Source organism: Mercenaria mercenaria, chromosome 1 (assembly GCF_021730395.1).
Source record: "Mercenaria mercenaria strain notata chromosome 1, MADL_Memer_1, whole genome shotgun sequence".
NCBI classification, from domain to species: domain Eukaryota; kingdom Metazoa; phylum Mollusca; class Bivalvia; order Venerida; family Veneridae; genus Mercenaria; species Mercenaria mercenaria.
Genome location: NC_069361.1, coordinates 42363385 through 42375934, shown reverse-complemented (window position 1 = coordinate 42375934; position 12550 = coordinate 42363385). Strand labels below are relative to the sequence as shown.

The 12550-nt window shown below is 34.0% G+C and overlaps 1 long non-coding RNA gene across 1 annotated transcript; it reads right to left on the bottom strand.

The window, feature by feature from the left end:
* Positions 1-7339: 7339 nt before the first annotated feature.
* LOC123545641 (uncharacterized) lies at positions 7340-9695 on the bottom strand. Its single transcript, XR_008369861.1, has 3 exons — positions 9625-9695; positions 8276-8365; positions 7340-8069 (listed from the first exon to the last, which is right to left on the bottom strand). It is a non-coding gene; the product is annotated as an uncharacterized LOC123545641 (long non-coding RNA).
* Positions 9696-12550: the final 2855 nt, after the last annotated feature.

The window sequence follows — 12550 nt, the reverse complement described above, 5'->3', positions numbered from 1 at the left end:
TTCAGATATATATATAGGGTAAATCTTTTCGTATAACTCGCCGATGGAAACTCAAGCCCAAATACAATAGTGTTATTATAATAGTAACTCGACTGGGATGTTGTATTCGGCTCGAGTGTACTTTGCCAGATCGGATCTCACGAGGCGCACAAACGTTTGATCCGTCCTTGCAAAATTTACTCGAGCCGGATCTAGCTGCTGTTGTAATGACCCTTTTATTATATTCCTCCGCCTTTTTGTTTGTTGTTTGTTATCGAACGAAATCTTAAATGTTTGTCGCTGAGTGAAGTTTCTGCGTGCGCTTTTTATAGAACTGTGTCAGGTCATGCATATTGAATGAAAGTAGTACTGCAACATATAATAAAAAAGGTACAATACGGATTTTTTTTCTGCATGTTCATATTTACTTCTGAAATACAAGCTGTATTTTTGACAGAATTTATATAGGCATAAAATAAACTTATTTATTAGATAAATGATTTTGTTTCACTTGCGCAGGATACTCCAGTTCAGAATTACTAATTTATAAGAAAGATAATTTTGTTAAGATATATTATTTAATGAGAGAATTGATATTCTGTAACTTGTCAAAAAAGATCCTAGTTCAGATATAGTACTCATTGATGCAATAAATGGTTTTGTTTTTGCTCGTTGAAAATCCATTAGTTCGGTGATGTACTCATTAACGTTATTTTTTCACTTGTCCGAAGGAACTTTGTGATGTGCTCATTATATAATATAATAAGATAATTGATTTCTGTAACTTGACTTTATAAAATTATAGTCTAGATAAATTTATATTCATTGATGACATAAATGAATTTGTTTACTGGTTGAGTCATATAATTTAATTTATGAGATTAATGATTTCATTACATTTTTCTCAGGGATGGAGTTACAGAGATTAATAAGCTTGGTGTGCATTTTAGGAACCCTTGAATAATCCCTTTCAGTTTCGTTGTTTTTTAACCTGATTGTGTCGTGATTTTTATTGATAGAAATATATTCTACTATAATGTTTATTTAATACATGTTCTGCCTAAATGGAGGGTCTACATGAGCAGGGATCGACAGTAAAACAAAAAAAGTTAAGGTCAATATCACATTTCATCATCTGACTGCCTCATCCGTAAGCTCGTGCATTGTTCAATTGTGTATTATGTCAAATGCAGATATAATTGTAATAGTATTGATAATTATGTTAACTAAAACTTATTTTAAGACTGGATGACGTCATGTTGAATAGAAAGTATGTAAACAAGGTATATTAACGGGAATGGATTTTGTGGGGAAAAAAACAACACAAAACATGATAAAATATAAATGTACTTACAGCGTCATTTACCAGTGCTGCATGTATTGCTGGTAGTCCAAGTGTAGCAAGTCCACATAGAAACCAGAAGACATACATTATATGGTCAAATATTGTCAGTGTTTTCTTTATGATGTGATATAGTGTGAATATACCAAGAGCGATGTTAAATATGAAAATTATGGCATAAGACCAGCCAAGGTCCTCATTAAGGTCGCCGACAAGCTTGCTTAGATTCAAATGCAACAAGCGTATTTTTGGAAACTTTTCAAACATTTTGCAGTCATTTTGTTCACAGAGTTTTGATTTGTAGTCATTAAGGGCGATGAAAGCTTCTTGGATAATCTTTGTACAACTGATTATAAAAGCAATTGGTATTAGCCAAGCGAATGCTGCCCCAGTTATAAGTATGAGATATGCTGTCAGCGTATAAGGATTGCTTTCGAACGGGGCCGTGTAGAAATAACCACTGTTGACATATATTTGAACTCCCATTCCAGCAGTATTGCAGAAGGATAAAATAAATGCTATAACCAAAACAGTTACAACACCTTTTCTCAGATTCAAAGCTGGGTAATCAACACCAAGTTCTTCGAATTCTGGAACAATTTTCTGATCCCAGAACTTAAATACCTGTTCGTAATGTCCAAACCTGGAACTGCTAGCCTTCAAGCTACTAACCTGTACACAAAGTAGGTAAACACTCCATATTGTGCACAAACAATTGAGGTGAAAATAGTCTTCAGGTAGGTAGAAAAAACACACAATATATTTTATAACGGTAACCAAAATTGATACAAAGAAGCAAACTCTGTATATTTTTGAAAGCACAGATTTGATGCTGCTCGAGTTTTCTCTGTTACTGTTTATATCACCAAAACTGTAATGTCCAGCAACAGCCAGTCCATATAACATAGGTTTCAATATTTGTTTTAGACTTGCTACATTCTTTTCACTATCATCTGACCATGCATTCTGCCTTTTATGGTCTTTTATTTCATGTTTTTCTACTTCAGTTGCACCATCCATCTTTTCCTGTTAAATGTTTTCATATATTTTTAGAGCTAAAGTTGATATCTCTGTTCATATTAAACATAAAGTATTGAATTGGCAAGGTCTCAAATGTAAAAAGTCCTAAGCACTCGTCACTTGAATAATTATCACTTTCTGTAACATTATTTTAACCAGACAAAAATATCTAGTGCATTGAAATCACGCTAATGATAATTTTTAATTCCGTGAATCAAGTCATGCTCCACGAGTTGTGTGATAACAGACAGATTCTGTTTCGCTTTGGAAAAAATTTCATTGACTGCAATGAAGAGGGCGTTCTAATTTCTGTTTGTTATGCCTGTAAACCCTGAACAGTAAGCCATAGAATATAGTTGGGCCATGATCCTTTTCAATCTTTTGTTGAAATCAATTAACTACATTTTACATTTCAATAGTCACATAACTGATATAAAGGTTGTTTTGAATTACTTTTTTTTGTTTCCGACATTCGTTAATGTGTTTCCTGAACTGAGGTTCCTGGTGTTGATTATATTTTTGTGTGTGTTTACTTGATCAAATGCTAATGTATTATACTCTTGTGGGTAGTTCGGCATTTATTTGCGGAGAACAGGTTTGTATTGGTACATAATCCAGGGTTACATAACTGAAATACTATTGAAAAGCGGCGTGAACCCAAAACAAACACATTTTCTTTAAACTTAATACTGATGATCACTGTTTAATCCAATTTTCTTTAACTAAGTCCTGACTAGTTCTGACTAATAATCTGAGTTTTGTAATTACTGAATAGAGAGTATTCCGGTCCTGACATATTTTTTATAAACTGAGCCATAGGGTTGGTAGAATAACTATTGATTTAGGTATACACAATCAAGTTACTTTTTGTATACATGAGAAATCATGTTGATATTTATGTTTGCAGAGAAATTGAATACCTGTTACAAAAATACATAATATAACGTTACGCTAAAGATAATGAAATTACAGCTGTGATAGCTAGTAAGTAAGATGACATCACGATCATTTTCTACGGGCAATAACATCAGAAGGAAATGATTTAAATGAATTATTTGAACAAAAGTGATATATAGTAAAATAAGGACATAGAATAATTGCAATAATTTTACATCTTCTTGGTTCACCCAACCAAGGGCATGAAGTATTAAGTTCATAAAAAGCACTCATTTTTTTTATTAGCCTTGGCCCAACAATCAGTTATAATCAAAGAGACGCGTCAGTTCCTAACACATTCGGCTAGTTTCATAGGGGTAAGGCCCACGACCATTTGGGAAGTAGTAAAAACAACAGTTGGGTGCCAAAGACCCACTTTTCCACTTCGTGGCCCAACAATCGACTTCTGACCCAACTGTTGACTTTCAGAATTACTGGCACAGAGTAACGTCAATGAAGACCAATTGTAAAATCGTTTTTTTTGCCATACACATTCAAACTGACTCATCCTACCAAGGGCGTAAAGTTGAATGTTTTATTTATTTCAGGTAATCGAATCCAATATTTCTTTCACTGGAGACAATACCATATCAAAAGACAGAATATTAATATAGAAAGATGGTAAGATCAACCGAATGTTTTCATTAACCTTTTCTTTTTTTGGACGTTATTGCTCTTAGAAAATAAATAGCACTGGATTGCAATTTAATTCGAAATATTACAGGGACATATTAATAAGTTAACACATCAGTAAACCGGAAATCAATACTACAATTTAATAACGTCATGGCGTCATTTGTTAAAATATTTCTGGTGCCAAGTTTCAATATGATTCAAATTCCCCCATGTATATTTTCATGTCTGAAATGCATAAAAAACAAACTTGCCTTTCAAGTTTTTTTAACACTCGTATACTAACCAAATAGCCTGCTACTGTACATGTATTTCTTATATTTCAATATTTCATGATTTTACCATACACCGGACAAATTTTTTAATCGTACACATTTAAATAAAAATTATTTCATTCCGAGCATGCATCTTTCATTTGCTCTTTCGTAAAATCACAGGCTCGTTGTACTATACTACAGTTCTCGCTGAAATACATAGATATTCAAGTTATTTGAATGGAAACGCATCATATTTGAGCCGTACTGAGTAAAATAACGGGAGTATCTTGAAATGTAAAATTTTATAACTACCCTCCTTTTATGTAAAGTATGTTTGAAATTTCAGTTAGTTCGAAACAAAACCTTCTTGCAACATGAGAGCGTTTCTATCGCTGAAAGTATCAATCAGAAATTAAATAACTATTCAGGAAAAAAATAGTTGAAAGTTCCAGTAGGTTGTAATGCATTAGTACATGTTCAGCGTGAAAACTGTTGAAAAAGGCCATTAAACTAACTAACCTAGTATCTTAAATGTTAATTCACATTTCTGGGATATACGTATGTGTGCTTGTCAAAGGAATGCCAAGAAATCATACTCAGTTTTGCTTTAGTACAACGATATTTTGCGGTATTGTTTATTTTTCTAAAACCATTTCTAAAATATGTAATTCTGTAAATCTCCCGTATTGTTACGGTTATTGTTATTGTTGTTTCGTGTAATAAGTTTCTTACGATATCTTAATAATGAATGTAGCATGGTCGGTCAGAAACTTTGCTCTGTGTAAGGTATAGTTGAGAGTCCACATTTCTTCTTCAGCCATATATACCTACCAAGATATGTACTGCTACCAGAACGTGCAAAAGAATGACTTCTGACGTGATCTATCTTGGTCTTTCATCCAGACTTCATCATTCGAATTTCAGTCATGACTGATGTTGTTAGTTATAAAGAATGATTTTTTTCAGAAAGCTAAATGTGTATTTCACACGGATGAAATAATAATAAGACCATTATAGAACATACGTAATGTACTTCAAACTGACAATTGAGTCACTATGAAAGAGTGGTTGCAGTTTCATTATGACTAATAACTTGCCTGTAGTCTTTGTTGGTTCAGGTATTATAAAGGGATCTAATGTTTGTATTGAGGAACCATTTAGCTGCTAAACTGAATCTGTTTTAGTTCAACGGAGTGCAACATGCTGAGTGTTAGCTATTGTGATGTCTCAACCACTGGCGCCAGATCAGAAAGAAAATGCCTCTGTACATGTTATACCCTACCCCTAGGTATTCTATAAGAACCATGGTCGTGAACGGGAAAATATACTAACCCATTTCAATCGCGTATTTCATACCTAAAACACGCAGTTCAGTAAATGTGTAATATTGATATTAAACAAGTGGTAATTTATCTTCCGTTGTGTGCCGGTCACATTTCTTCAATACTTCTTATCTTAGAAAAACAACGTGTAGTTTACAGTATTTTCAAAGGTACACAAAAAACTTGCTTGAACTTCCCTGGTGAAGTTCCGGTCAAGATTACAAACACACTCTGATTGGTAGATGTGAAAATGTATGTCAGTCGTCATTTTACTACAAGTGCACGCTAAAATGTTTATATGCAGCATAAATGTGCAAAATGAATTAAATAAACAGAATAGATGTATACCAATGTATGATTTCAAATTCAAAATCATATGCAAGATGAATTTCATTCATCATTTCGAGTCTTATGGTAAAACTGTGAATATATTGCATTCTGTTTTTGTTTGTTTACATTTCGCTTACATGTGCACACTGCCGTGACCTCTAGACCGGATGTTCATTAGGGTAGTTCACGCAAGTTTTTTCTGTAACGTTGACTAAAGCGTAAAATATATGGAGCATCTCTGCAATATGGAATATTGAGACAATGTGACTGGTGCACGATGGAAGATAAATTATCGCTTGTTTAATATCAATAATACACATTTACTGAACTGCGTGTTTTAGGTATGAAATACGCGATTGAAATGGGTTAGTATATTTTCCCGTTCATGACCATGGTTCTTATAGAATACCTAGGGGTAGGGTATAACATGTACAGAGGCATTTTCTTTCTGATCTGGCGCCAGTGGTCTCACCGTCCGTCATCTATCCGTCCGCCGTATAGAATACGACAATGGTAGCATCTATATAAGAAATTCGGATATCATCGAATTAGCTCTAACTGGGGCAACATAAATTTTACTCCAGTAGCTTTGAATTATCATATGTTTAAGAGACATTTATTTAATAAACCCCCGAAGGAGAACACCATCATTATACAGAAGCGTCTAATGTTGCTATATATACATTTAGTTCCTAGAGATGATGTGTTGTTAATATATCATATGGTATTTAAATACATTTAAAACAATATCTTTAAAGCATTTGACACGATTAATTTTAGAATGAATCGTGGTCAAGGCCTTCTTCTAAACTAACCTCTGCCCTGTGAACATTACATTAACTTTGCGCAATAGCTTGCCAAAAAAAACAAAAACAACAACAACCAAAAAAAAAAATAAAACAAAGAAAAAAAAACAACAACAAACACAACAACAACAACAAAAACATGCAATGGCATTTTGGCCTAAGCAATGGAATTATTTTTCTTATTTACCTTGCTTCACAATTTCTGAACAGGTCGTATTACGACGGGACAAAAGTTTGTCGTGAACCAAAATTGAATACGTATAAAAAGACAGATAAAAACCCACTAATATCACGGCTTCTATGACCTCTTATGGTGCCAAGAAATGGTAAACGACTTCATCTAGAATGTGGCTTTAGTACTGTGGGAAATTCCTGGGAATTTGTGGATGGTGACTGTAGAGTAACATTATACACTTATTGACTCTTGAGCCTTTGGATATGATGTGATATTCACCGGAAGAGGGCAATATTGACCGAGGCGATATTCTTCCGGTGAATATCACATCATATTCAATTAATGAAGAGTTAATAACTGTTTTATTATATGGGTTCATGTATATGTGGATATGGACATATGAAATACGTGAAATATTCCAAATTTCACAGAAAACATTATGAAACTTCCATTCTATTTTTAGAAAGTTGTGTTTATTGGGGGAAAACCCACTTACCATTAAACATGAAATATATGTTGAAAGATGATGAGCGGTTTCGGCCAATGAAATTTAGATTATTTTCAGAACATATAATAAAGATTGTGTTAGAGTTTCTGTAGTCACTGTCTTATAATATTCCATAGCTTGTTCGGTGAATGTAGTGTATCATATGTTTTGTTACTGTTTGCGTATTCACAGTAGGTGATACTTTTTTTATTTTTCAGTATACATAGAGTAAAACAGGCTGTGTTACAATTTCTCTATACACAGTTAATGGAATTCCATGTATTTTTCAGCGTATGTAAAGTTACACGTTGCATACACAGATGCTTGTAACACACGATTTACTAAAGTTTCTGTAATCACAGTTTATGATATGGCATGGCATCTTCCATGTATCTAACATAATGCTGTACCACGGTAGCTTCTGAGTCAACAGTTTATGTATAGTTACATATGTTGTGCTATAGTTTCTGTATTCACAGTTTATGATATTTCATGGCCTCTTCAGTGTATCCCGAGGGTATGCCGAGTAACATATGTTGTGCTATAGTTTCTGTATACAGTTTATGATATTTCATGGCTTCTCCAGTATATACCGAGTAACATATGGTGTGCTATAGTTTCTGTACTTACAAGTTATGATATTTTATGGCTCCTCCAGTGTATGCCGAGTAACATATGTTGTGCCACAGCTTTTTATTTCTTTCAAAGCTTATGATGTTCAATAGCTTCTTTCTCTAAAGTGTATAAAGTACTAAGAAGTATGTCAAGAATACGCCAGCTATCTGTAAAGGTAATGGACATTTCATTCAGTGCAATGTTAGAAATATAAGGGAACTCTCAAAGGTAAAGAGATAGAAGTTGTTTAAATTATCAATTTAGTAATTAAATTAAATACATTATTTGTTACTTTTGCACTAACGAATACAGGTTGAATTTAATATGACATTAAATGGGATAAATTTTAGCATAACAAATCAAAACTGCTTACCGTAAGAATAAATTCCTTGGTTATCGTAACAAGTCCACATGTTGAAAATCCAGTTTGTGTACCAGTCAACTTTGACAGGAATAGATTTAGCTAAAATGAAAACAAATTTGTTTGCCGGTTTTTTACGTAATTTGCAATAAATATACACTGGTCAAACTTGGAAAAGTATGTTTGTTTTATTTCATCGGTTTTGGACTTCGGCAGTCGGTTGATCAAGGCTACTGACCTCAGATCACTTTTCACTCGCGGCTTAGGTTTGAAATCAAGATTAATAATATCTGTCATGTGTTTACGAATCGGATAGAAATATCCGTCCCGAGGGCACCTGCGCATTGGGCGGTAATGAGGCTTGCCGAATTACCGCCCATGCGCAGGTGGCCGAGGGACGGATATTTCCATCCGACTTGTAAACACCTGACTGATATTTTTTCTTGCATATCGTATACATGTTAGCATTTTATTCCGGCAGACTTTTTTCTTTCATACCGTATTTTACAAAAGGTAGACTTAGTTTCTTTTTAGCACTCTTTCTTATAGTGGAGAATAAACACAAAGCGCGGGAAATTAACGTCTGTAAGCAGAAGTGACGTCATGATGTTTTGCGTTACGCACAATAACAAAGTTCCACTTTAGTTTTGTCGTGTGTAGCGTAACGTTATGTTTTTATGGTAAACTAGCGTATTTTGAATCGAGAAATATACTAAAAGGAACAGAGAGAAACTATCAAGGTACCTGTTTTTTCGTATTTTTACATAAACAATATTTTATCAGTGTATGAACCACTATAGTTGTCGTTAACAGCACGAGAGTCATCCGGAATGGGGGGTGCCAGATGGGTTTTGCCGGCATGGGTAAAATCACCGGAAACGCCAGTCCGGTGAGCAAGAAAATGATGTAAAAAGATTTACTAAACTCAAATTTCTTATTTGAAACAATAAACAAATACTAAATATAGTTTATATGAACATAACACGTTTATGTGTATTAAAAGTACTATGCATAAGTTAAAAACAGTACACGCTGCAGAGGGTATTCCTCCGGATGATGCCAGTGTGACATTAAACCTAACTAAACAACAACAAATATTTGTTTGATTGTAAGAAGTGATTGTTTTTGTATAACTAGCAGCACAACAGCATTTATAAGCCTCTTGCTAACCTTTATCATTTTTAAACGTTTGGTTAAGGAAAAGAAACAAGGAAAGAAATGTTTTATTGCATTGATCAGTTTCTTCTATTGTTTTGGATATGAGCCTTGCTTGTTGAATGGTTGCATTGTTTTATAGTATAGCAATAAGGTTTTTGACAAGCTATTTTAGGGGTTTTATTACATTTATGAATCTGTTTTACCTGTGCAAGCTTCTCTACTGTGATGTCTTGTACACTGAGGTAATATATTTCATCCAACGGTGAATGAGCCTGGAAATAAAAGAATACATTAACCCAGTTTAAACTTCACTTACAAAACATAAAAAAATCAACTAAATTATTCGACGGAGTTTTAAAACATGAAATAGACATATGTGCTTAAGGACACGTCACGGCTGAGATAGTTTAGCATTATTACAATACACAGTCGGTATTGAAATTGTGTTTCCAATACATGTGCTCATTAGATAAATCCTCAATGTCTATGTGTAATTAAGGGATGTGTTTTGTATGATTGCAACACTGTGAGTTGCTCTAATTACTGACAAATGACTGAAACAATAGGAATTCGTACGAGACATGGATAGACAAAACGACAGTGAGGTAACAATATATTCTTTTATTGTTTTAATGTATGAGTTGTAAGCTACATTATTCTATACCTATTTTATCTATCCAATCGCGAACGTTCATTTGCAACACGTGACCGTACAAGATATTACGGTATTTGGATGCACGTGCGTACAAAAATCCTGTATTTTCTGTATTTGGACGCACGCGCGTACAAAAAATCCTGTATTTTCTGTAGTTGGACGGTTCAACAGTCCCATGTTAAACATACGATAAAGCCCGAAACGCGTGAAAATGTTCCGAATGTAAATCGGATGAAGTAGGCGCTCTATGTACAGAGTTTGATTATGCGTCTTGAAATCGGGATTTAATTTGAGTTTTTTGTTTACAACACACAAAAACGATTCAAGGGATAACAATGCTATCTGATTTAGATATTAAAACGTTCGTTAATAATCAAAAACTTAAAAATACAGTAAAAAGGATCATCAGATGTTGGAATATTTGAAAAGTCGCTTAAAGAAGCCGTTCTGGACGAAACCTAGAAATTGGTATCAGCCCTGACTGTCTGAATAGCTACCTCAGCAGTTTTTATTTAACGGTTAAGAAACAAAATGGAGAAGATTATGAATGGCAATGGACGGGCGGTCAGCATCCAAAACATGTCTGCTCTATAATTCAGTTTTCGTCGGATCTTCACCAAACTTGCTGACAATGTTTGTGGGCATTACATCTCGGTCAATTTCGATAATCAGCCAAATTGTACCAGGCACCCTTGAATTACTCGAAAAACGGGGAGTTTAGCCTTGTCCGCTCTTTTAAGTCGAACAGTTTTCATCCGATCTTCACCAAACTTGCTGACAATGTTTGTGGGCATAATATCTCAGCCAAGTATTATTACCACCCAAATCGCCAAATGGCTGTTGTAGGGAGGTTGCACCATATACCTTTTTTAATGATGATACGCAGAAAAAACAACATTCAATGAATTACGCATATTACGTATGAAGTGAAATAAATATAGAATAAAAAGGTTATTTAAGGTCTAACATTGTTCTGTATAATATATATTTGCACTCATACCAAGCTGGGAAAAACTAGAAAAGGCAGGAATACAATATTCAGTGAAACATTTTTAACTTAAACTATTATTATAGTAAGATAAAATAGATATAGAATAAAAAGGTTATCTAACATTGTACTGTACAATACGAGATATATTTGGACTCGTACCCAGCTGAGAAAACCATATTGAACTCGCCTAGCGGCTCGTCCAATATGGTTTTCTCAGCTGGGTACTCGTCCAAATATATCTCCGTATTGTACAGAACAATGTTAAATAACCTAATAATATAGAATACCAATTTTATGAAAATCAAACTGAAAGTTAGAAATAACAGAAAAAAATTAATTAGGTCATGAGTCACAATATACCTGTCAAAATTTGTCATTAGTTTTCACGAGCTGTCAACATTATTTTTATCTCTCTATTCTGCAAATGCATTGTTTTTGAAAGTATCTTGGTCGGATATTGTAGTGTGTAACTTACTTTACATTCCAAATTAATATTTGTGTTTGAAATTGCTTTGTTGAGCTCACCGAAGTCACATATGAATGTCTATTGTTTTAGTTTATTGTCTGTTATAAAGGTACCAAATCTCAATATTAAAATATAAGAATTGTTCCTTTCTGGTAGACACAGTACAACTATTTGGTTGGATCATAATATAACGGTTTTTGGAAAGAACTGAATATTCTTTGGTTTTTTGTTATTCACCGGAAATTCAAAAAGTGACATCACCTTAACTTGTATGTATTCATGATAAAGTATACTCAGCAAATGTTCTAACTCCACACCTACAATTTTGGATATATCTCGCTAACCTTTGGACATATTTCAACAAAATTTGGAAACTATGTAGATCAAATATTTAATAAAAGTAATTCATGAAACAATTGCGTGAAATTGCAAAGTCATTGAAGCATGTACAATTTGAACAGTACAACCCCCAAAATAAAAAGTCACACAATCCGAGTTCTTACTATCTTGTGTGCCCTCAAACAGCATTAATAAAGGCTGTACACCTGGAACGCATGTATCGAATGAACGGTCGGATACGTCCCTGTGGAATAGCATTCCATGTTCTTACAACAGCATTTTGTAGTTCATGGATATTGCGAGGAACAGGTCTCAGACTCCTGACTCTTCATGCAAGTTCATCCCACAGGTGTTCAATGGGGTTCAAGTCAGGAGACTTTAAACACCACAGTAGCACACGAATGTTGTTTTCGTTTCAACTAGTTTTCGAATATTATTTCATATAAATCATGTTGTTTAAGCGTGTACGTCTCGGTTTGATCTGCCACTCTGGACCATTCCAACGGCGCACCTTCTCGCATCTAACGTCCTCCGGCGCATACTTATTGAAACAGCGAACTTTTATGTTTTTCACTATGGACTGAGCAAACAGATTTCATATACACATATTTTGGACTGTTTAGAGTGACCGGTAGATATTTAAACATGAAAAGCACGTAATGCACGTACACGGTAGAA